General features: G+C 27.3%; 1 protein-coding gene across 8 annotated transcripts in view; it reads right to left on the bottom strand.

Moving 5' to 3' along the window:
* LOC107443568 (putative polypeptide N-acetylgalactosaminyltransferase 9) overlaps positions 1 to 26122 on the bottom strand; it is a 293596-nt gene that overhangs the window by 192266 nt on the left and 75208 nt on the right. For 7 of the 8 annotated variants that reach the window (XM_087159120.1, XM_087159123.1, XM_087159121.1 and 4 more), the window contains exon 2: positions 6311 to 6408. The exons of the other annotated variant lie outside the window; for it this stretch is intronic. The gene's annotated coding sequence lies outside the window, so the exon portion shown is untranslated. The remainder of the gene's footprint in view (positions 1 to 6310; positions 6409 to 26122) is intronic. 8 annotated transcript variants of the gene reach the window in all.

The following is a 26122-nucleotide window of genomic DNA, read 5'->3' as shown; positions in this document are numbered from 1 at the left end:
CGAGACGAGAACTGAACAACAGAGATTTAATTTTCATACTTTCTAACATTTCAATCATGACCTGTTCATATAAAATCAGTACAAGTACTTAGTGATATCCAGTGCTACTATAAACAAGAGATGAACATTCATAATACATTCTAAAAAAAAGCTCGTATCAAAATAAAGCTTCAAAACAAACAGGTTTAAAATAAAAACCTTAAATCTTTCAAAGACAAACAAGAAACTTTGAAAGTATATAAAATTTCTCGGATACAGTGATACATAAATAAGATGTTTTAGAGGCTAGCATATTTGTTATAAATAAGGTTTTTCTTGTAACTCAACATTTAATTCCAAACAATAGTTCGGAAAAACAACGACTTATTAAATCCAATTTTTTTAAACTCCTGGGAATGTTTAAATACAACAAAATATTTTATTTCATGCATATAAGGGAATTATAAAATACCAAAAACTGAAAGTTTATTTTCAGACATTTATTTTCGAAATGTTTACTAATAAGTTTTCATGTGTTTTGATAAATGTGTAAATCACATCAACGCGTTGAAATAAAGTCATCGTATTGAAATAATGTTTTTACTTTCATTTTTAAAAATAGCAACAAAAAGAATAAAGGAAAATAAAGAAAAGAAATCAAATAAAGAAAAAAAGGAAAGATTGGAGGAAAAAAGAAGAAACATTTTTCTTGTTCTATAATTTCTATTTTAGATATTTCGTTTTATAAAATTTCTTTCAGTTTCAGAAAGAATTATTAAAGTTCAAACTTTGTTCTATGATGTAACAAAAGAAAAACGCAGAAAACATAGTTTGAGGGCTTTCAAATAACTATTCTATATATTTATTTCGTCGAAAGCCTCCAAAATAAAAAAAAATTGTTTAAAAAATAAATAAGACTGTTAAATCAAAAATAATAAAATAGGTCGTTAAATTAACACATTTTAATTATTTCGCAAAATCTCATTGACCAACTAACTACGTTTTATTCCATTTTTTAACTCGTATTATTTCAGTTCCAAAATATTCTAAATAATTAAATGATCTGTAGAAATCTTTATTTATTTGTTGAAACGATTTCGCAAAATTCCAGTCACTTAAAAATAAAAAAAGGAAATGTTTACAATATATTTATAATATCGACTAAAATCTTATCAAACATGAATAAATTAAATGTTTAGTATGATTTTGCCAATACGTAAAATTGATATTTTACATGTTTACGTGCGTATTTTACGTGGCTTGGAAAATTTCCATTCCATTAGTTGGAAAGTAAAGTAAAATAAAAACATCAAATTCTCATTTTATTTCAATGATGTTTTAACATAGCTTTTCTGGAATATCTTAGCATTCATCTTTCAATTTACCGGCAAATTAATAAAATTCATGCATAATATTTGCTTAAAAAAAATTTCCTTTCCAAGAAATCTGGATTTTTTTCATTTGTGTAGCCTATTCTGTACTCATATTAGAGAATTTAATTAATTATTAGAGAATGAAAATTTAAACTAGATATTATACATTAAAATGAAATATTTTCTGTGTTAAATCCAACCTAGTTAAGATGCCAAGATCATGAATCAAATAAAGACATCATTATATGATGCAAAATACTTTTTAATTGCAACTTTACTCCCAAAAATCCAAGGCAGATTTTTGTTATTTGAAATTTCCAGTTGTTTATCTTTTCCATCAATGACCGTAATACTTTTTTGAATACTGGATTTCACTCCCTACTTGCTCCATTCACTAAATCCCACGATTGCTTTTCATTTATCATGTTTTTCATTTTACTTAAAAATCATTTACCACAAAAACAATAAAACATTTCATTAATATATACATAATTATTATAATTTTATGTATGGACATTACATGTTAATCGTAGCAAAATGAACGAATACCTGGATTTGAAAAAAAAAAACATCTGGTACCCTACCATGAGCTGAACCCTACTTTACCCTGGTACCCTACCCTGAAGTTCCATCTGAGAATAATATCACGTTAAGCAGGAATTTATTTTACGGCACCATGAACTTCCAGGAAAAAAGCTTCTTGGCAAGAAAATCAACCGTTTTTTTTTTTTTTTTTTTTTTTTTTTTTTTTAAGAAACAGGTATCTATTACCCAGAATTCTCTTTTCTGGATAGAATGATGATTTTTTGGGACTAAATACATTACTAATTTCTCAATTTTTTCCTATTAAATAAGGCAAAATAATGTTGTTGTTGTTGTTGACGTATGCCTGTTAAGGCAGAGGGAGTTCGATTGTTCTTGTTTTTCAGTAGCGCCATTTATGGCCGAGAATGCGACTTCTGCCACACATTACGTCACACCCGTTTATGAGGCGAACCCATTCATTCATATCCACAGATCGTAATTTTGACCTGAATCAGAGAACGATCGATCTCCAATCCAGTACCCCCAGAGGTATTGATTTGTTATGGGAACATGGAGGATTTTTGCGACTCGACAGATTTAACGTGCATTAGTCACTTTACATGGGAAGTTTTCGGCCGGCAGGGTTCGAGGCCACGAACTCTCGGATATGGGCCCAGCGTCCTCCCGACCAGGCTATCCCGGCCCTAAGAGAAAATAATAAAATCCTAGAAAAAAATATGCCCGAGCAATTTTCAAGGTGATAATTGAGAAAGAAATATTTTGTTTCATTAGTACGTGTGAATGAAAAAATACTTCAAGAGTTAACTTAAGAATTACGGCAAACGAAGCATACATTATACTCTCATATGATAACTGTTACTATTTCTATGTTACGGGATATATTCCTTGGTCAATACCTCTATTTTAAGTCCATATCATTTCTTTCTTTTTTTTTTTAATTCTCTATTGATAACCTTTCAATTCAACAATATTTTCACTTTATTTCAAATGATGTTTCATTTTACGATGTACAAATGGCATCACATTTAAAAGACTTCATTACAAGGTAGTATTATAAAGAAAACAATTTATTTACAATAAAAGATGCGAATAAGAATAATGAGAAAAGTAATTAGAATAAAGTTGCTTCGAAAATTGTGGAATAAATATTTATTCGGTCTTCTACTAATTTTAAAAAATTTTTAATCTCATTCTTCCATTAAAAAATGTAATATAAAAGCTGTGGAAGTAGATCCTTGAACTGTGCTTTTATAAGTACTTTATGCTTTATACATAAAATGATTTTACAAATCACGAATAATTACGAGAACTATAAATTAACGTAACTTCATGCGAACTCATTTATTTAACTATCAGTAAAAACAGTCACTTTAATAATGTAACAAATAAAACAAAGTAATAAGTAAAGTAGTAACTTAAGTCATATTGTTACAAATTAAATGGAAAACTTATGAACTTTTCTGAAATTCAATTAATAAATTTCTAAAAGACCAATAAATTAACGATAATTTTTCTTCAGAAAAAAATTTATTTCTGTCTGCTAATTAGTTATGATTTGAAAGCAAGTATAGTAAGTGTTCTATCCCCATGCTACAAAATTGCATTTTATTTCATTAAAATATATTATGTTATTTTAAAAGTTGTACTTTTTTAAAAATAATTCTAAAAGAAATTAAAGAAAGGTATGAAAATAAATTTGAAATATTTATTAATAAAAAATGTTCTAGAATAATAAATTTTACAACTGTTCTTAATTTTAAAAAAAATTTGTATGCAGCAAGAAACTTTATAAAAAAATAGTAAAAAAAAATTTTAATAACATAAGCTCATTTCGTAATGTTATAAGCCCATTGAGATTTGTTCTATTCCTGCTAATGTTACCGCACTTAAAAAGAAACTTTGAAGTAAATTGTGTGATTTCTTAAATTTTAGCCACGTCCTTAGAACCAGTTATCGTGAAAATGTCTGATTCCAAGCAAGTGCTCATGATAAGGTATTGAACGTTCATGGAGCCAAACTTTCCCAGTTTTAATTTAAAGATGGGAATCTTCATTCCATTCTATAAATTTAGGATAACAGAATCTGTGACGCAATAAAAAAAATTACCAGGAAGGAGTTTTACTTGCCGATCGGACTGATTTCATTATAACAGTTTTTTTTCAAAAAAAACGGTTTTATCTCTCTTTGATTAAGTTTTTTTTTTAACGTTTTTGAAAATTCCAGCATAAATGTCAAGATCACCATCGAGAAACATTTAATCACTGTTGTTCTTTATTTTCAGATGTTTTTGATACTATCTCAAATACAAGCTTCTAAAATAAAGATCATGACAGAGATAAGGAAATAGTTCTAAAACAATGGATGTGCAGTCATATATTTAAAGCAAAAACTCAGAAAAAAATAGTGAAAAAGAACCTAAAATGCAATAATTTTCATGGAGTTTTGAAAAGAACTTGCCTTAATTTATCAGATGAAAAGGGTCCTTTCCAGAACAGCAAGTTTAAAATGTTATAATTCTCTTAAAATAGATTGTTAGTTTTCCTTTGTTTCATCGTATATCCTGCGCATTTTTTTATACACTATCGTAATTTTAAGTTTCTAAAAGTAGTGTCTTCTGCGTAGAAACTACATATATATATATATATATATATATATATATATATATATATATATATATATATATATATATATATATATATATATATATATATATATATATATATATATATATATATATATATATATATATAGTAGATATCTATCTACGCAAAACGTGTATATATATATATATATATATATATATATATATATATATATATATATATATATATATATATATATATATATATATATATATATATATATATATATATATATTACGTTATCCTAATTAATTATTCCTTTCTCATACTTTTAAAAAGTCACATCCTGTTCTAAAATCTATTTTTGGCTCAAGTATGCATAAATTTACGTAAAGACATTTTTCCCTTTAATCTTCGTGGGAATCACTCGACCCAGTTCATAAACCATGTGATTTCCAAGATTTCCCTCTTTTCTCTAAATAGAGACATTTTCGGATTTTTTGCAAGATTTTCCCTAATAGAAAGACTGATCGTCGATGGAGTTACCATCACTTTTCGCTCGCCACTCAACAAAGTATGATCTAAATAAATAATTTTGCTTTCATTAAAATCCCGTGTCTGTTTTCCTGCTCGGTCCGACTGCATCATATATATATATATATATATATATATATATATACTTTACTAAGCCAATATTATTGAATTAGTAACGTATTTAAAGTCCGTCTAAGTAAAAATATGATCAGTTTAAGCCACAGATGGTTCTGCACTTAAGAAGTTTCATTTTGACCTGTAGTCTTCTTCGCATAGCAAAGCCGGTTTTCCCATGGTAATTAGATAGAGAAATAGAGCATTGCAAAAAAACATTCCCCCGATTTTGCCCGTTAAAATTATTATACCAGATATTTTATTACCGAATAAATTATTATTGAAAATAGATTTTATCGGCTCACCAGATGAAAAATATATAGCAAAGAATGCTGCAATATGTACTGTTAAAATAGTGAGATCATGACAATCCGTCCACCTTAAGAAGACGATTAAACATTGGGTAATTTTAGACAGACGTCGAATAAGCTTTTCTTCCCTTCTACCACCGTTTCTTTTATCTACCTTTGATTCCAGTATTTAGTTAACTATCATTTAAACATCCGGATTTGTACCATTACACAGTCTGAAAGTTAGGCATTAGTAAGTTTGGTTTTGAAGTGCCACCATTTTTGATGTTGAGGTAGATTAAATCAATTTTTGCGTCTAGAACTGTAACCATTGTGCAAAAAACAAATAAAATTTGCAAAATGACAATTGTTTGAAAGAATTAGTGCAAATACATTGCTAAAAACTTGCCTGTTTTTTTCAAGAGAAATGTATTTGCAATGAAGTCATAAATTGCTTTTAATACGTTTGATAATATGTGTTGTCAGTAAGCAAGCAAAATAAATAAATATATAAATAAAATTATAAGGTTGAAAATGTCAATAAAAAATGTTACTAGATGCACTGGTAAAATGTTAGTTTATCTCAACACCAAAAATAGGGGTAAACATAAAGCATTTTTTACAGTGTGGCTTGTCCTTTAATCGTCTTCTTGCAGTGGATGAACAGCAGCTATTTAAATGTTAAGGAAGGTCTTTATAGAACACTACAGTAAATAGGCTGCTCATGTTATGCTGCTTTTCCTCTGTCTTGAACTCGTGAACTCGCACATTTCTACTTAATACGAGTAAAAGAGAATTAACATTAGTGCAATTCATCCTGAGCAGTATTTAAGGCTGCAAATTTTAGTCATCATATATGTTACATATACTATAAATAAATATACATATTTACCAGAACTGAGTGAGGATTCAATTTCTTTTTTCTAGATGAAGGACTATTACCAATTGAAAAAAACCAGGAAAGAAAGGAGGTGGTATTTATTTATCTACCTATAAAAAGAAAAAAATTTAATTATTATCCATCTTCTTCCTTAAAATGTAAGACTTTTTTAAAGCCTTGATATAAATAATAACAGGCAACAAAAAAATGAAGAATAGATATACAAGAAATTTTCATGCTTTAGCTACTATTTTAGTTTTAATTTGTTTCTGTAGAAACCATTTAAAGCAATCATGTTTATGTTGGGTATATTTAATTTTTTTGATAAACAGGAGATTACATTGACACCACTTTCAAATTCTTTTAAAGTACTTAATAAACATTGAATTGACATTTCTTTTACAATAATATATTGGATCCTTTATTTTACGGAATAAGAAAGTTATCTTATGAAATGAAAATAACCGAGTATTTATCTTATTATCTATTAGAGTATTCATCTTATATGCACAAATTTATCTTATTGAATGAAAATAAACGAAACAAGTTTTAAAAATGAATGTGTACACAAAACGACTCAAAATTGTGTAATACACTTCAGTTAAAAAGAAATTCTTGATGATAAGTTAAGCTAATTCCAGGCGTTTTCTGATAAACAATGCCCAGAAAATGCAATATTAATAGAAGTTGATAAAATTATATTTCGGAAATAATAAATATGCATAAGATTTAAAGTGTAAACAAAACGAATCGAAATCAATACACCATATTTAAATTTAATTCATAATAATAAGTTGCTGTAATTTTAGGTTATATCTAAAGTTTAATATGCAATAAAAAAGTTTATAAAGTTGTATCTCAGAAATAATGAATATGTATAATTATTAATATGTATAATTATTAATATGTACACAAAATTAATCGGAATTAATACACTCAAGTTAAAATTAATTTAGATATTTTCTGAAGAGTATTATACAAAAACTGCATAATAGAAGATAATAAAATTGTAGCTTGTAATTGTATTTGTCAATAAATAGCGAACATACAAAAAGTTGAAGAACTAAAAGAACGTCATTTTTTTCCATACATCTTTCAAAAAGAATTATCTGTCTTGACTGACATTTATGCGTATTTTGCTCTTGTTATTTATAACATCCTTTTATATAGAATCAAATCATGAAAGGTCATCCATCAAAATATTCTTTTCGATATTTTTGCATCATCCTTTTTTTTTAAGATATCGCATTTTTCAGTTACATCTTGCTTATAAAAGTAAACATTTCCTGTAAACAATTTATAGAAAAAAAGTTATTGATACCTAAATATAGGAAACGCAAGTGTGAATCGAAAGTATAATTCATAGAACAAAGAAAAGGATTTTTTTACTGTACAATAAGTTTAATTGTTTTGCTCAACCAAACGCACAGGACATTTTCGTCTTAGTTTTCGTAATTAATTGCTGGTTACTTTTATGATGCAAACTCATTGCTTTATTGCAGTTTGGCACTAAATAGTTTACTACTAGTTTTGCACTAATAGTTTGGCGCAGTTATCGAAAGAACTTGCGACGTAATCATATTCGGTATTTATAATTGTCCATATTTTTTCGCGTGATACATCGTGGATACCTTGCTGAAGTATATGGAAAAAAAAGTCTAAATTTAAAAAGAAAACTTCGTTTTGATTTTTTTGCTATTATAGGAGTGATTAGCCTAATTAACCATAGAGCTAAATAACGCTTTCTTACCAAGATGGAACTCCCAAATTTGGTGCATGTATTCGTTATAAGAAATCAGAAAACGAAAAATAAGATTAATTGAGATTATTATTTTATTTTATATAACCGTCGTTGAACAGCCAATCCAATTTTATGGGTTTAGGACTATTAATGTTCAACTCCGTAGTCTTGTAATTTTTAACTCAATCAAGAAGACAAGGGAACTCCTGGATCGATGTATTGGGAGAAATTTGCCTTCGTGGAGGACTTTTTGATGGAGCTAACCCGTATTTGCGTTACATAGAGAGGAAGACCATGAGAACCTCTCACGGTTAGCCTGACAGCAATGGGACTCTAACCCATGATCCGTCTACCACTGAGAATATTTCAAATCAGCACTACGATCGGTGCAAGCCGAATGCGGAATTCGTATCGACAGGGATTCTAACGCGGTTCGGCTCATAGGAAGGCGAACCCTCTATCCCCTGGGCCATCGCGGCTCAATTTAGATTATTTGTAATTATAGAGGTGATTGGCATATTAGGTCAGTGACTCTTATTAACACGTTTTACATGTTTTTTTTTTTTATCAAGACAAGCGCAAAGCGTGAGTGCGTGTAGGCCGACTAGCATGTCACCGCATGGGGCTTATTGAAAATTTAAAAAAAAAAGTTAAATTTACAGCCAAACACTTGTATACATTCTATCACTGATAAAAATTAAATGAAAAGAGTGCTTGGCAATTACTGGAAGATAGAGGTCCAAGGTATTAATTTCCATGTGTACGTTAAGCACTTTAAGAATCATTCTTAAAATTAGATCATGCAAAATAATACGTCTGTCATGAGTGTCTGTACAGTTGTCAGAAATTTACATGATGCATTTTTACCGTACCGTAAAATGCTTTTTTATCTGAATATTTCGGAACACGAAAAAATCTGAAAAATATATAATTTTTACAGTAATAATTACCTTGAAGTTACTCTATCCTTCTAATTAAATAAATATCCCTGTGAAAAGTACGGTATTATATTTTACGGTAAAAATGAATTTTACGGATGTTTCACCCAAAGATCTGGCACTGTATATAGAGCACAAAAGAGATAAAATGAAGCGCCTGAAAAATACAGTTTGAAATCAAAGTTCTGCAAAAGATTATAAGAATTTGTAAATTAAATTTTTTTTCATGAAAATTTCTTTTCGCACTCACTGCAAACAAGTATGATTTTAAATCCAATTTTTAAACTGTAATACTTTAAGTCGAAATTTAATGAACAAGATTCTGATGAATTTATTTTTGATAATTTCTCCCCCGAAGTCCATGATTTTCAAAAGAAATATTAATCCACTAATAACTTTTATAGATATACCAAAAAAAACGAAAATCCGGGTAAACCAGTTGTTATATGAACTTATAAAAAAAACTTATAAAAGAAATCAAATCACCACAACGGTTTACAAATTTATTACATTAAATAGTACTTAATTTGTTCTCAATAATTAGCTCATAAAATAGAATATAGAAAATTTCGCTAACCTTAAATTAAAATTATTCACTTTCCTGGGCAACTTTTAATAGAATTAAAGAAAATTGTTATAAATATAAGCTAATTAATACAATTTTCGCTACTGAAAGCATGATATAACATTCAGAAATATTAATTACCACTTGTGAGCTTATACAACAATGAAATCCAGTAATTCCAAGTATAATTGATGGCAAAACTCTATGTCCAATGTACGATATATAAATATCCTGGGTGTAGTAATTACCAATTAAATGAGGCTTTAGAAACGTAGAACATGATAATTTAAAGCCTAATATATTACTATGCTATCAGTATACAATATATATTATGGTTCAATCGTAATTACCATTAACATTCTGTGTATATATTATAACTTTTAATATATAGAGTTTTCCTAAGCTCATAAGTTCCTTTTAAACCCTGCTTTAAGATGTATATACCATACAAAAAAGTTTAAAATCTATACAACTAGATATCGGAATGAAAATTGCATACTTTCATTGCAATTAATTTATTACCAAGTAAGTAAATTTTACTCTGATAAATAAAGACTATTGGAAGTCTAAATATATTTGCATGATCAAGCTTATTTATAAGATCTTAACGAAAACCTCTGTGCATGAAATCGTAATAGTCCATGGTTAGCTTTCCACACATTATGCTTAATTTGAGTTAATCCTAGTTTATTTCAACAAAACTTTTTCGAAAGCAGAATTTATTTGAAATTTTATTAAAAGCTGGCAAGTAAATAAAGTCATTTGAAGTTCGCATAATATTCTCAAAGTTAATGTTTTATAAGCTTAATACAACTGAACGTTTTTGAATAAAATGTGGAAAAAGGTAAATATTTTTAAGTTGGACTTTTACTATTTGAAGAAAAAGAAAATTAGATCATGAGGATTCAATTTAATATTTAAAGGAAAGATGTAGAAGCTTATAGTTTATGTTAACCTTATAAGGTGAATTTTTTCTAAGCTTTAAGAAATTTCCATTAAATTTGGAGTGTTTGCCATTATATTATACCACAGTTTACTTTTTTAGAAAAAAGTTTACTCCTATGGATTTTACAGAGTCCTTACTCGTAAGGAACATTTGAAATAATTAGTAGAATTGACTGTTAATTTAAACAGTCAGCTACCTTTTTCTGAGAAAAAAGTTCAGTGCCAGTATTGCAATGAAATTCAGCAAAATTAGTTCAATTCACAATAAATTTATACGGCTAGCAACCCTTGTTTGTAAGAAAAGCACAGTGCAATCAAATATGTTTTTATTATTTTTTTACCTTTGGCTTAACAAAACTTACTTTCATACAAAATTAGGTTGAAGAAAATATTATACTAAAATATAAATTTATAAAATTAACAATTTTTTATATTTTAATTTAAACAAAAAAATAAAAACACATTTTAATCACAATGAGATTTAACATTCTATCTGATATATATAAATAGTTTTTATTATTGATAGGGTTTCAAACAGTAGCAGTCACTGCTTATAGTTTCCAATCTCAATTCAATAATAAACACTCCTTCCATGGTCGTTGCAGTATTAAGCTACGTACACAAAGGTCTCAATTTCAAACCTAGCCATCTATAAAGAGCATCTTTCTCGCACTACTGTGATAGACGGGTGAACACGGACAACAACCACGTAGCTCTCTCTCTCTCTCTCTCCTACATAGTTGTCAGCTTAACATTACTTCGTCTTGATCAGTGATTCACCTTGATTCGACAAAAAGAAAACTTAAGTCTCGAACAACGTAAAGGACAGAACTGAAGATAACTTTTAGGAACATGATGTTAATTTACGCTCAATTATTATGGGCAAACCTGTACTTATATGGTCATGGTAACTTTACGGGCATAAATATATTTTTACGTTCAATGATTGAAGCACTTTTTGATGACTACAGACCGTAATCAAATGTGAAACTTTTTCGAATGTATGCTGCAATGACAAAACTGGAGGAAAATTGTATCGCAATATTTGAGAGAAAGATTTTGCGTGGGTATACTTGATGGGGTAAATGAAAACAATAACTAGAGAAGGAGATTTAACTTTGAACTGTACAAGATTTATAAATAACCTGATATTATAATACATAAAATATATATACATAAAAATAAATTGAATGAATTGGATCGCCCACGTGATTCATATGTGTGACGACAACACGATAAAAAGAAAGCGGGGAAGGCAGCGGTTGAGATGGGCTGACTCAATGGAGTCTGATTTTCTCGCAATTAGCGAAAAAAATTGGAGATCAAAGATAAATCGGAAGTCGTCGTGGAGAAATCTTCAGAGGAAGGCATTGTCTCATATTGTGCTGTCTGGTCAACTATGATGATGATGATGATGCAACTCAAAGAACATTTATTCAGCCTGTAAAACAAGCATTTTAAAACGCGTTTCTTCCATGCGGTTAGCAATTATAATGCTAAAAGACCTATCATATTTTATTTTATTTTGATTTTTGCCGTTTGTCTGAAACAATAGCAATGAATAAATATGTCTCATAGTTTTCCGAACATATAAGACTGTAGCGAAGATGCATTAAATTTTATATTTGTTATTCATATACTAGCAAAATAAAGAAGAAACATGCGACATGATAAGTTTTTGTTAAAACCCAAGACACTAAGAAACTCAAAGAATCTCTCCTTTTCTTCATAAATAAAAGAAATCGGATCAATTTCAGAGTCCAAATTTTACAGAGGTTTGTTTGACTTGAAAGTCTTCCCTTAGGTGGCATTTCCAAGTCTTTCATTTTCTAAACTAACGTTTTCTCACACTTAAACCTCGAGAGAGTGGCAACTAAATACAGTGAACTTCAGTTCAATGTTTGAGTTTGCTTGGAAGTTTAACGACAAAGCTTCAAAACGATTGTTTTCCTCTCATCGAATCTCAATGAACTTAGTTTTTCCCTTTTGTTTTAGAGTTTACATTTTCGAAAATGAGGCGATTGTTGTCGAGGTTATCTTTTCCAATTTAATTCAACGAGATATCAATATTTAATTTATTTTCACACAATAAAATGTGTTCGGTTATATAAGGCTGCGGAAATGGAAACTTTTGTGAAATGAAAACAGGATTGCGCGTATTTTTGTAGGGGAATATATTTTTAGAAACAATTAGTTAACTTATAATGGTAGCAAATTATTAATAAACTTATTTAATTCCAAGTTGTTGTTTTTTTACAAAAACTTATTAAATTTTGCATTTGTTGGAATTTTTTATTTTCATGTGTAATAACCAGAACAAAGTTCACAAAAATGATTTTATATGTTATTAGTCTGTGAAAGAAAGTATATGATATAATTTCAATTTCAGCTCAATGTTTGAGTCTGTATAAAAGTTTAACGACAAAACTTCAGAATGATAGTTTTTCTTTCATTTAATCTCAATGAACTTTAGTTTTTCCTTTCTGGTTCATAGTTTACATTTTCGAAAATGAGATGGTATCTTAAGGTTTTCTTTTACGCTTTAAGTTCAACAAGAAATGAATATTTTATTTACTTTTACTGAGATAATCTTGTAGATCTAGAAAAGTTTCTAACAATCTTATTTAATATCATGCATTGTTGTTTCGTTTAAAGATTATGCTATTTTAATCTAACAATTCATTTACTATTTAATGTCATAATATTATCCTTAATACTATTCATAACTATTCATTAACTATTAATATAACTATTTTAATCTAACGCTTGATAGTATTTCAGTCCTAAATTATTTTCTATTTTTTAAAAAAGAATCCAGTTAAGCTCTGACTCTTTGTAATAAAATATGTGGTTAAAAATTACTTAATTTGGAAGTACGCAAAAATCTGTATATTTAAGTGAAAAGATTGGTGAAAAGAAAATTAACTGCTTCCTTTTGTGTTGAGCTACACTATTTCTTTAAGAAAAACTGATAAAAAAATATGCACAAATTTCTAGAAATATATTCCATTTTTTTAAAGTGCATTTATTTATTTAAGTAATTTGAATATTCTAAAAACGCATGCAATTATTTATTTTTGAAACAATAAGAATATAAAACTGCGATTTTTAAGTAGCACTTATTTAATCAATTACTGTAAAAAAAATAGATTTTAAAAAAGCAAAGAAATAAATTAGAAATAAGTAGCTTTAAAAATTTATATCAAAATGCTTCAACACAATTAACATATTTCGTTAAAGCTGTTAGGAAAAACGTACATCATTTGATATATTTCAGATATAAATTCTGCTTTCGTTAAAAACTGATAAATCAATAAAATCATTAAAAGATCTTAAAAAACAAGTTTTATCCTTTATGTATAAATTTTATTAGCATTTTTTAAATAATAAAAAGGCGTAGAATTTTGCATTTAGAATAAAAATAAAATTCAGAAAACAAACAAATTAACATATACAAGATTTTTCATAAGGAATCTCTCATAAAGAGTTTCGTAAAAAATTTTAATTTATACATTTGGTAGTTGTTAATACAAAATAAGTGAATTATTTTTCATTTTCATTTTAAAACTATACAACTGGCTGAAAAATAAATCTTAGAAAAGAATCTCTATTAAATAAATTACTTTTGTGCATATAAATTGTTAAGAATACGATTAAACATATTTTTTTGCTTTAGCAGCGAAGAATTTAAAAAAAAATATTGAGTGAAATGAGTAATCTAAAGCATTGAAGTCAACAAAAAAATAATTAAAAAGGTGTGAATTAAAAAACTACATCTAACGAAATTAACATCGAATTTAAGCATAAATTATTTCCATTTAGACTTGTCTATTCAATTACAACAAATGAAGCACTAAGCCAAGTATTTCAGAATGATATCTTTTTTCATTATCTAATTTAGTATTTTTTATTCTTTCAAACTGATTAAAAATTAAAAATTGCATTTGTAAATTTGCATCCCCCGAGAGTAAAAAAAAAAAAATTCTGGTGAAATTACTGGACAGTATAGAAATGACATATCTGTTTAAAAAAAAATTTAAAAACCTGAAACTGAATTTTGATTACTAAAACCAAAGTATACTATACTAAAACCATTCATATGGTAACGGTTTACCAGAAATTCCGGTTTCCAAAATTATAGCTCTTACTACCACACATTTCATGAAAAATACAAAACTGCAAAACAAATTGAACCGAATAAATGGTTTACATACCACGCTTTAAGTTATCCTAATAAAATTTCCAATTTTCACCACATTTACCAAATTTAATCACATATTATAAAACCATATATCATAGTTAATTTCAAAAAAATCTTTACCAAAAATACGGTAAATTTTCTGGCAGTTTTAACCATAATTTTTTTTTCCTCAGTGTAATTTGTGTTGAAGGCCTTTTCCTAAATTCTAAACAATTTTTTTGTATTGTTTTTATTGTTGTTTCTCAAATTAAATCAATATTATTGTTCTAAAACTTTTTTTTCTACATTTTCTTAGCTTTTTTGATTCCCATACGTAATACGAGAAAATGCACAAACTCTGGTGTCTCATTAATTATGGTAATAAATAAAACAAATTATTTATATTACAGTTATAGATACCTATTATACTAATGCAAGTAATGTAATAATATCAAATAATGAAACCAAATAATAATTACATTTAAAACTGAGTTTATCAAGAACGAAATTTGTCGAATATCTAGTGATGTAAGTGTTGTGGAAACCATCAAAAACTTCTTAGATTCCCTTATAAAACTTTAATCTATTTCCAATAATCTTTAACTCCTATCTATGGCTATACATTTTTTACATGATCTTATCGCAGATTCATCTTCCACGTCTTATTCATTAAATTTCTACGTTTTTGTTTATAACCTGCTTAAAAATTCATTTTCGTTCTTTAATATGCATACATTTTTGTTCTTAATTTCTCTTCATTTAGCAGAGATCCTGTAATAGATATTGCACATAGTCAACACGGAGCTTCCGGCATAATATGATGTAAAACTATCCAGTAAAATATAATGGAAAAAAAAGTATGTTCAAAACTACCAGGATATGGTTATATTTACCGTATTTCTATCTATACACCAAAAGGCACGGTCATTTTTACGGAATCGCTTTGATAATTATTTTGGTAAAGTGAACAATAAAATATGGTTTTAAAATATGTAATAATATTTGGTCAATGTGGTACAATTTGCTAATTTTATCATGATATCTTAGAGAATGGCATAAAAACCATTTATTCGTTTAAGTTTACTTTTCAGCTTTGTATTTTTTACTAAATGCGAGGAAATAAGAGCTAAAATTCTGAAAATCAGAATTTACTGTTGACTGTTACCATATCAGAAGTATAACAAAATTAATGGTTTAAATACCCTATATTTGAGTTTTATTAACCAAAATAGCACTTTCTTTTTATCAGAAATATCATTATCATACGGTAAGACAATTTTTCCCGAATTTCATTCTCAGTGTACAATTGGAATGTATTTTATTGGAATGTATTCTATAAGGTAACAAAATATATTATAATATAATATAAAAATAATATGATATAAAAATAATATAATATAAAAGTAATATAATATAAAAATAATATAATATAAAAATAATGTAATATAAAAATAATGTAATATAAAAACAATATAACATAAAAATAATATAATAGTTAGTAATCTATGTTGACATTAAAATGTCTGAATGATTTATATTGAAATGTCTTAGCACAAATTAGAATTTTGCTTACTTAAACGCTTTATCTTCATTGTAGAGACCTTTAGATAATAAAATAAAAAATTCAAGTTTTAAAATAGCAGAGATAGTTCCACCATTATTTGCATTTTTCGGCACGACAAATTTACGTCAAGTACAAAGAGGAGAGATTAATGATAACGAACACACAAGTATTTTTTTTAATCATTTTTTTACTGTCACAGCCATGACAGATGCGATAGGCAAAAGCATCCTTCTTCACTTGAAGCTTTCATTATGTTTACATGATTAATACAAAATTCTCATCGCCAAAGCTCTCCCACATTTTTACGCCAAAGAGGGCTTCAAACTTATCTGTCACCATCAACGTTGAAAATTCCATTCAGATATCTCATTAACAAGATAATAAAAAACGTTAAAGACATGCCACTTTTAAAATTATTAGTTTAAAAGCAGTGTGGGAGAAAGTAATTTGAAAAATAGCCCTCTTAGAAAATAGAGTAGTAAACTATAAATACTATCATAATACTCCTCAAAGGTTTTGTGAAAATATTACGGATATTAATTGCACTTTTGAAAGCAATTTGTCTAAGACCTCTACTGATATCAGACACAGAGTGTTAAAAATATGTTTGACAGGTTATTTTTTAAAATAAAAAAGCTTTTTTCAGACAATTGTGGCAAACTGTTGAACTTTTTTTTTATTTTATGCATGTTATCTTTTCTGAATTCCTTATGAGTATTAAAATTTAAAATAAAATTTATGCTTTCAGAAACAAATAATGTTATTTAATGTAAATACAGAAAAATATTTTTTTTATTGTACCATTTAGAAGATACTTGTCATTGCTTGTTCAATTTTATTTTACACTTTGAGCACTCTGTTTTGCCGAGAAAATACATAATATTTCAAAGGGTAAAACTAGGAAAAACATATTAAGACATCGATGAAATGAATCAATTTGATTATAATTAAATTTGTAACAATAACTAAACTTTTAGTTATAATAACTATGCAGGATGTTCTGTAACTAAGCAAGAACGCATTTGGAAATCTGGCTTTTGATCTGTTAAAAGTAGCCAACTTTCTATACAGCTCGCCGTCTAGATTTTTATTTTAAAACCATTTCTTTCCTTTCAATATATTACTATTACACTTATTTAGGGCTTTTAAGCAAAGTTTTTTTTTTAATTTTTTTGCTTTTAATAACACTTATATTTTGAGCTTGACGAGAACAGCAACTTTTACATCACTTTAAAGGAACAAAAACACATTAATCACTATTTCTTAAAAATAATAAAGACCCTCTAACGTTTGAAAAATTGGAAAGATATTTTGGAAGAGAATATTAAACACAATTTATCTGTCCCACAAACTTTAACTTGATAATATAGATAATATATCTAATACAAGATGTCTGTCCTGTAAGTACCAAATTTGGAACTGATAAGAAGTATAGGAATGCTTAGCACTTGCCATTAACTTTCTTAAAAATTATGACATGCAAATATTTACTGTATTGTTATGGACTAAAAAATTTCGGTTCAAATTACAGAAAAAATACTCTTCTCTTTTAAATTCATTTATATCAGCACACATAAAGGAATAAAATATCAGATATACCGTATTTTTTCACAATAACAATATACGTGAAATCACTGGCTCACGCTAATTAAATAAACATTACTGTAAAATATTCTAGATAATATTATAAATGGTTTTGACGTACAGTGTACCCAAAATGCCGGGACTTTATATCGTTATTTAATCCAAAATTTTTTACAGTGTGTTACCAGCAAAATATTGATATTAGGAAATCCATAGAAATCTTATGCAGCATACAGAAATTGTGAAAAAACCAAGCTCTTTTATAATCCTTCTAAGAATAACAAATTAAGTATAAATTAAACCAAATGAAAAGTAATAAAACATCCATGCATATTAACAAAATTATGTTCGCTTTAAAAAAAAGCAGTTAGAATCCATGAAATCCTACAAATGTTGCCCGAAAAGTGGAAAATGGTGATATTCGGTTATATGTCTAGGTACTGTATTGAATGTCTGGCGTTTAGAACTTCATTTTACATTTTTATTGGCTACATAGTCGGCATTCTAAAAAAACATATATAATACAAAAATTTAAAAATTAATAGCTTCACTCTTTGCTTCTTCCAATTTAAGATATTCTATATAGTGCATACTTATTCTATATTTCATAAAGGAAGCACTTACGAAAATGTTGAATAAATATTTTGTCTCCTCTAATCTTACAAAAAAAATTTAATCAAAATACTTTTTAAGAGGCATTATTAATTAATTATTTTAAAAAGAAATATTTTTTGGGAAAAGGCAAACGCGTATATTTGTATAGAAAAATGATACGTTGCAAAGATTTGTAAACATAAAAAGAATAATAGTGATGTGTATGATGCAAAAGTATTTATCACCCTGCGTAAATATAATCAACAACCTCGCTTTTTTGATGAACTAAGCAAAAGAAAATTTAACTAAACTTAAGATGCGACATACACTGTAACATGATTTTGAAGTGTTAAATATTATACAAAATTTAATTATTTTTCTCTATTCCGCAAATGAAAATTAGTTGGGAAAGATGGAAAAAAAATCGCAAAATAAGCATTAAAGTCTAGCGCGAATTTCTAAGAAATATGTGGCATTTCACATTTAAAAAAAATTCTTGAAATGCATCCTAAACTCCAGGCAAAAATGCACAGATGCGGTAATTGCAGTTTCAAAGCGTGGCTTCTAATTCCGTATTCGTAAAATTTTCATTTTGTGATTTTTTTTTCATCTAATGAGAAAATAATCCCTTCGAAAACTTTTGACGTATTATCGCGACGAAAACGTAATTAGTTCAGTAACAGTTATAGTTTCGGTTTTTTTTTACCGCATCATTTTTCAAGTAAATTAATAAAAAATGCATTTGGTTAGTAGTAAGTAACCATCAAAAAAAGATTAAGCGAGCCTCTAAGTACACAGAAACGTATACAAAAATTTCGTTTCCTCATTTAGAGAATCTGAGAACCATGTAACCTAATTCATGTAGAGAATATTATTAAAAGAATACAGCTCAATTAGAACAAAATAATGGAAAGCGGCTTAAATATTTTTTTCTTCTTCCCTTCAGTGTAATCTGTTCAACGTAAGGGGCTTTTGTTTCAATGATACTTTTGGCAACGTTGTAAATAATTTCTTTATTTTTATTGACTTACTTTTCTCGGAATTTTATTAACTGTTTTTTACTATACGATGAAAGATTAGAATACTGTATTCGAGTCTTTGAAAAATAATGCTATTATAAATTAATAAAGGTGAAGAATTTTTTCTATCGTATATTTTATATTCGTGATATGATACTAATTAAATTGGATTTGCTTGGTTACAGAGACATAAAGACTAACGTAATATCTAGAGATATTTTTGCATGCTTCTTTATTAAAATATGAATAAAGGAAAGAAATTTTTCCAGTTCTCGAGTATATCCCCACCCTGAATATTTCAAAAATTCGAAAAAAATTTATTGCATTTTGTGAATCTTTGTACCCTTCCTAATGTCCGTCTAAAACGATTTCTCGGTACCTAAGTTCGTTCGGAAGTTATACCGGAAAATAGAGAGTCCCCTTCGGCCAGTCCCCTTCCCCTTATTTTTCTTTTTGCGTCTCATCCATTCTGTTGACTGTATATGGAAACTTATTGTAGGCATTTCATTCATCGACCATTATATATATGAGTGTTTTCCCCTACCATAAGTCAAAACTTTAAACGCGTTTTTCTCAAAACGCTGTTTTTTGACCTGGCCTAACGTTTTTCTCAAGATCCATACAACGAAATAAGCTGTTCTTTATTTTAAATTACGTAAAAATATATTCTTTAGAAAGTAGTATAGGACTTTTTTGATATTTTTTTATTTAGATTTTATATTAGTATTTCAAAGAATATTTTTTTGATGAAAAACTTAACTTTTTCTTTTAAATTGCCGCCATTTTGGTAATTTTGCGAATATCAACAAACCGCTATGCTACTTTTTAAATAATGTCTTTATGTCTCAGAAAATCTAAACAAAATCGTTTTCCTATGTTTCAGGATTTCTAATACCATGAGGCCAGTGAGGTGCTACTTTTTGATGACCAGCCACACACGGAGCTGCCACCAACTTATTTTTTTATTATTTTGTAAAACAAAAAATTTTAAAATAGGCTTAAATTGTAGCTAAATAACATAAAAAAAATAAAGAGTCTCTGCATTGTCTTTATTACTTAAATAAAATTCAGGAAAAACGTTAATATTTAACCATCTCAGGGTGGGGTCCCCCCTTAACACCATAAAAAAAAATTAATTATTCGTTTGTTTTAAAAGAGTAAATTTCACTTTACAACTTTAATAATTCGAGAATAAAAATTATGCATTATTGGACACATAATCTCACAGATCCCTATAGATCAGAAGCCCAAGCTGCTTATACAACTATAGAGCACATTAAAATGGTCTATTCACCCGACTTAAAGCTTAATTTCTGACGTTTGTCTAATCTTGGGACTTTAGAGGGCGAAGGAATCCGCTTATCAATTCCTCCCATTCTCCAGTTAGATCTTCATTCTGATGGAATTAAATTACAAATAAAGCTTCCATATGTCTGTTTCTATCTCCGTTTAAGTTATGGGGCCCATTTATATCTGCCTTCAGCATTTTGCAATGAATTCGGTTAAACACGTATGTGCATTGAAAACTCAAATTTATTACCATACAGTTAAGTTATAGATAGAATTTTTGGTTTGAAAAAAATATATACAGTGTTAAAATTTTCATTTTAAAATTATGGTAAAATAACTGGCAGCTGTCTGTCCATCCGATTAAACGTAAATTTTACGGTTAAGAATATTTTTTTCCTTTATGGTTTTTTAACCATTTACAACTAGCATTTTTTAAAAACATAAAAAAAGATTAATTGTTTAGCTACACATAATTAATTATTTAGCTACACTTAATTATTTAGCTCGACTTTTCATAAGGTAATGGGCCTTGGAGAATGCCGGACACCAGAAATTCTTCATGTGTTGAAGGGAATGGAGGATATAGTGTGGCGTCAATACATAGGACTCGAACACCAATTCTGTCAGTCATGAAATTGACAGGCAGGCCCGCTCGGCTATGATATTTATACAGTTGCAAAGAACTAAGTAGCTTCATTAGGTGGCTCTAGTTTGTGCGATAAAATTCTGATTGTTTAACTGTATAAGGTGAAAGCAGTTAATAAACAGTTTTTCTCAAACTTAACAATTTGATTACCATTTTATTTATGGTAATTTGACTGTATTGATTAAATATGGTAAAATAACGATTCAATAAATTGTTATTTAACCATTTTTTCCAAGAAATTTCTAACAGTGTACGTGTTTATTACGTTCTTGCTAATTAATTTTAAATGTGCAAAGTGGTACTGCCAATTATTGTTCCATTCAAAAAAAGTTAACAGATTAATTTGTAAAAGTTGTGCTTAAAGTTCTTCAAGACAATAAAATTTATTCACTTACTTTATTTTAATTATTTATTTTTATATTTATTCCATATTATTATTCTATATTAGTTTTTCATTATTTATTTATAATGAAAATAACAATGATTGAACTCAGAATGTTGGTTACATTAGGAAAAGGAAATAGAACACTTCTCCGCATTTGTTTTTTAAAAAGTTTAAAAGGATTGATGATTCATACGAAGCATATAAATATGATTTAACATTAATAAATTTAGGAACAAAATAGGATGAAGTTAAATTACTTAAATCAAATTACAATTTACTTAAGAGGGAACAACTAAGTAGAAGCCAGTGAAAATAAGGATATTTTAATGAATTTTGCAACGATTATGATAAACTTAATACATTTTTGTTTTATTTCATTGTGTATATTTTAATCTTTATTTTATCATGTTAATACAGAGATTAGAATAATGAAAGCTTATATAATACAATGCTTATAACTTATTTTTTAAACTATTCGTAACTTGCTGTGCTCATAAGTTAAAAAATTCAAATTTGATTCCGCTTTTTTTTTTAATGAAACAACATGAATGTAGTTTTCGTTTAACGTACGATTTTTCAAAACCCCCCAAAATAGTAACTTAGTAAAAATAATAGCCATTACGTATTTATTATGCACTTTCCTTTCAGAAAATATGAAATAGAGATTTACGTAAAGCAATTTATTTGATATGTCTTACAAAAGTTAATAAAATTGTACCTTAAGTTTAGAAATAAAAACGTCTAATTATAGAATGAGAAAATAAATTATTGCGTTTAATTTTTTGATAGATTGAATAAAACATTAAAGCATAATACAAACGTTATAACGCAGTACAAAACATATAAAGAAATTTCCATGCGTAAATCTTAAATTCCATATTCCGAATTTCAATTATATTAGAGCTTGCAATTGATTTTGATTTGAATATACTTGTTTGATACATTACTCAAATTGTATTACAATTTTTCACTGTATAATTTAAATTCATCAAATTATTCTCTCTTAAGCCTTGCCAGAAATACTACAAGTGTTTCAATATTTCTGGTAATTTTAAATTTCTTAAAATTAATTAAGCCGAGAATAAGGCAATCAAATAAAAGAAAATGCTATGAATATAATTGCTGATAATATTATTCAATTGTTTAAGAACAATCTTTTTTTTTCTTATTATGATAATTCGAAAATATTTCTATAGAATAAATTTAAGAATTTGAAAACATTAAATGGGAGGTTTTAGTAAAATGTATTTCGTAATTTGAATTCAGTTGGTATGTTTTTATGAAATTTATCACACATTTCAAATCGCATTTCTGCAAGTCTTATTTCATAGATTCTTGAATATTTTAATTACTTGATAGAGATGAAGATTTATATTTTTCGCGAACATGACATTCTAATCTTTCTGATTCATTTTATTTGAAACATACGAATTTCGAGTTTCAAAAAAAAAACTATGTAATTTTCGTGTTGATAAGAATGACAATGTAACTCTGTCTGTCAAAATCAAGTTGACGAACTTCTTAACAGGAAAACTTCTTCATGTACATTTATAAATATAGTGACATGAATTAACCATTAAACAGAATACGTGTGTTTAGATTAAAAAAATTAGTTAAATTATTTAACCTTCTATTATCGCTTCTAAAAAAAAAACTTAATTTGATGAAAAAATCAAGCACAATTAAACTCTGAAATTCTCCAATTTTTAAAGCTGTTTATATCACTTTAAATATCTTTCGTGTTCAATAGTTTGTTTAAATTTTCAATTTTACGAACAAAAGATTGTATGAAATTGAAACAAAGGGATAAAATAACGTCATCCGAGAATTTCGAAAATCGAGATATGCCTGCAACAAAAACCGAAAGAAAAAAAATGTTTTCTTCTTTTTTAGAAAGGGAAAAAAGACACTCTAGAATTCTTTTCGATTTTAATTAAAAAAAAGCGGGCTTCCTGATCCAAAGAACGTTTTTTAAACAAAGGGATCAACGAACAATGCGAATAGGGGAGAAATAGGGGAAACAGTCCTGTTATCAGGAAGAAGGTGAGGTGGAGATTCAACTACCAGTTCAAACTTTCTCTGGAAACAAAGAGATTTCTCCCCACCCCCCTTCCATGATCCCCACCTGTCATTGACATGCATGAAAAAATTCTGAAAAAAAGCTAACAATGAAAATTATTTTTCTATGTCAGTAGTAAAGAAAATAAGGTTGGATGCTGGATGCTATAATAATTGTTTTTAAATATATTGAATATACTTAGTGTGTTATGCAAACGAATGTGTAATGCATTAAACATTAATGTGTGTAATTCCTACGGTATAACCTTTATGTCACGAAAACATTCAATATCTACACGGAGAAAAAAATTTTGGTAAAATTACGGCACGATATGGTGATTATAGCTCAGATAAAATAATAATAATAATTTAAAGAAACACATAATTCTGGTTAATAGAACCAAAGTTTACGGTATTTAAACCATTCATTTGGAAATTTTTTCGAAGTAAAGGTTTATCAAAAAATCTGCTTTTCAAAATTATAATTCTTAATACCACACATTTAGTAAAAAAATCCAAAATAGAAAAGTAAATTTAAGCGAACAAATGATTTCTATGATATGCTGTAAAATGTCATGATAAAATTACTAAATTTTGCAGAATTCATCAAATTTTTTCACACATTATAAAGCGATATTTTATTGCTAATTTTACCAAAACGCTTCGGTAAAAATTCCTGAGCTTTTTAGCGTTCCCACAGTAGCTGAAACATGGCAAATTTTAACAATTCTGGCAATTTTTACCATGTTTTCTTCTCGGTGTAAAATGTAAAATAATTATAAAAAAAAAAGAAAGAACTGAACAAAAGGTAGAAATAAAATATTTTAAACAGAATTTAAAAATATTTTTTTTTATCTTCTTTGAATGCAATATTTAAAAAATAAGGTAGTAGAAATTATGTTACATTCTTAAACATTTTTGAGTGTACTGAATGATAATATCACTCAAATTTGAAATTGATTACAGCAACATTGATGTGATGCTTTATGAAACCAGATTATTGTATTTTTTACACTTGATTATACGATGCTTAAATCATCTTAAACGGATACATGGCTCAATTTAACACTTTATTCAAGTTAAAGCACCCATATTATGTTTTAATGTTGAAACGATTTTGCAGAAAACTTCTGAGTAGAAAAATAGAAGAATTTCCTAGAAAATTTAATTATAACTTTTGTTTTTTCTCCTCATAAAAGACTGATTCACTTTCAATTCGTGCGATAACATTCATTAAAATTCGATTTGATTGAATGATGTTTGGTTTTACTATAGGTTAAGTTATATACTTTTTGATTACACTTAATATAATCGATTCTATTCGATTTATTTAGAATACTTTATTTTCATTTAATTAAGATACACATCTTGCTTTGATTCAATTTGATTTCATTTTATTCCATTCTGATAGAATTCTAATGGAATCCTCAATATTCTAATAAAACTAATTTTATTTATTCTGTTCGACTCTAATATTCATCAGTTCTATTACGGTCACTCAATTTGATTACACTTTCCCTTCTACTAGGTTCCATTATATTACATTATATTATATTATATTATATTATATTATATTATATTATATTATATTATATTATATTATATTATATTATATTATATTATATCATATTATATTATATTATATTATATTATATCTTATTATTTTACATTATTATATTATATCATATTATATTATATTATATTATATCTTATTATTTTACATTATTATATTATGTAATGTTATGCCTGCCTTGTATTGTATTGTACTGTATTGTACTGTAATGTATTGTATTGTATTGTATTGCATTGTATTGCATTGCATTGCATTGCATTGCATTGCATTGCATTGTATTGTATTGTATTGTATTGTATTGTATTGTATTGTATTGTATTGCATTGCATTGCATTGCATTGCATTGCATTGCATTGCATTGCATTGCATTGCATTGTATTGTATTGCATTGCATTGCATTGCATTGCATTGCATTGCATTGCATTGTATTGTATTGCATTGCATTGCATTGCATTGCATTGCATTGCATTGCATTGCATTGCATTGCATTGTATTGTATTGTATTGTATTGTATTGTATTGTATTACGTTTATATCCGATTCTATGGTACTCGCCTCAATTCAAATTAATAGAAGACTGAATTTATAAATTTTGAATCTGCCCATTGATTAAAACTTGTAATTAAAGTCATATAGGGTAGATCAGAGACTAAACATTAACTCTAAATGTGTTTAACTATGGCTATTTGAATATTTGTCTTCCGAATGGGTATAATTAATAGATTTTGTCGAAATAAAATAAA

This window comes from Parasteatoda tepidariorum, chromosome 3, assembly GCF_982258835.1.
Source record: "Parasteatoda tepidariorum strain Cologne lab strain chromosome 3, Ptep-v5.0, whole genome shotgun sequence".
NCBI lineage: Eukaryota > Metazoa > Arthropoda > Arachnida > Araneae > Theridiidae > Parasteatoda > Parasteatoda tepidariorum.
This window is presented reverse-complemented; position numbering and strand designations above follow the sequence as displayed.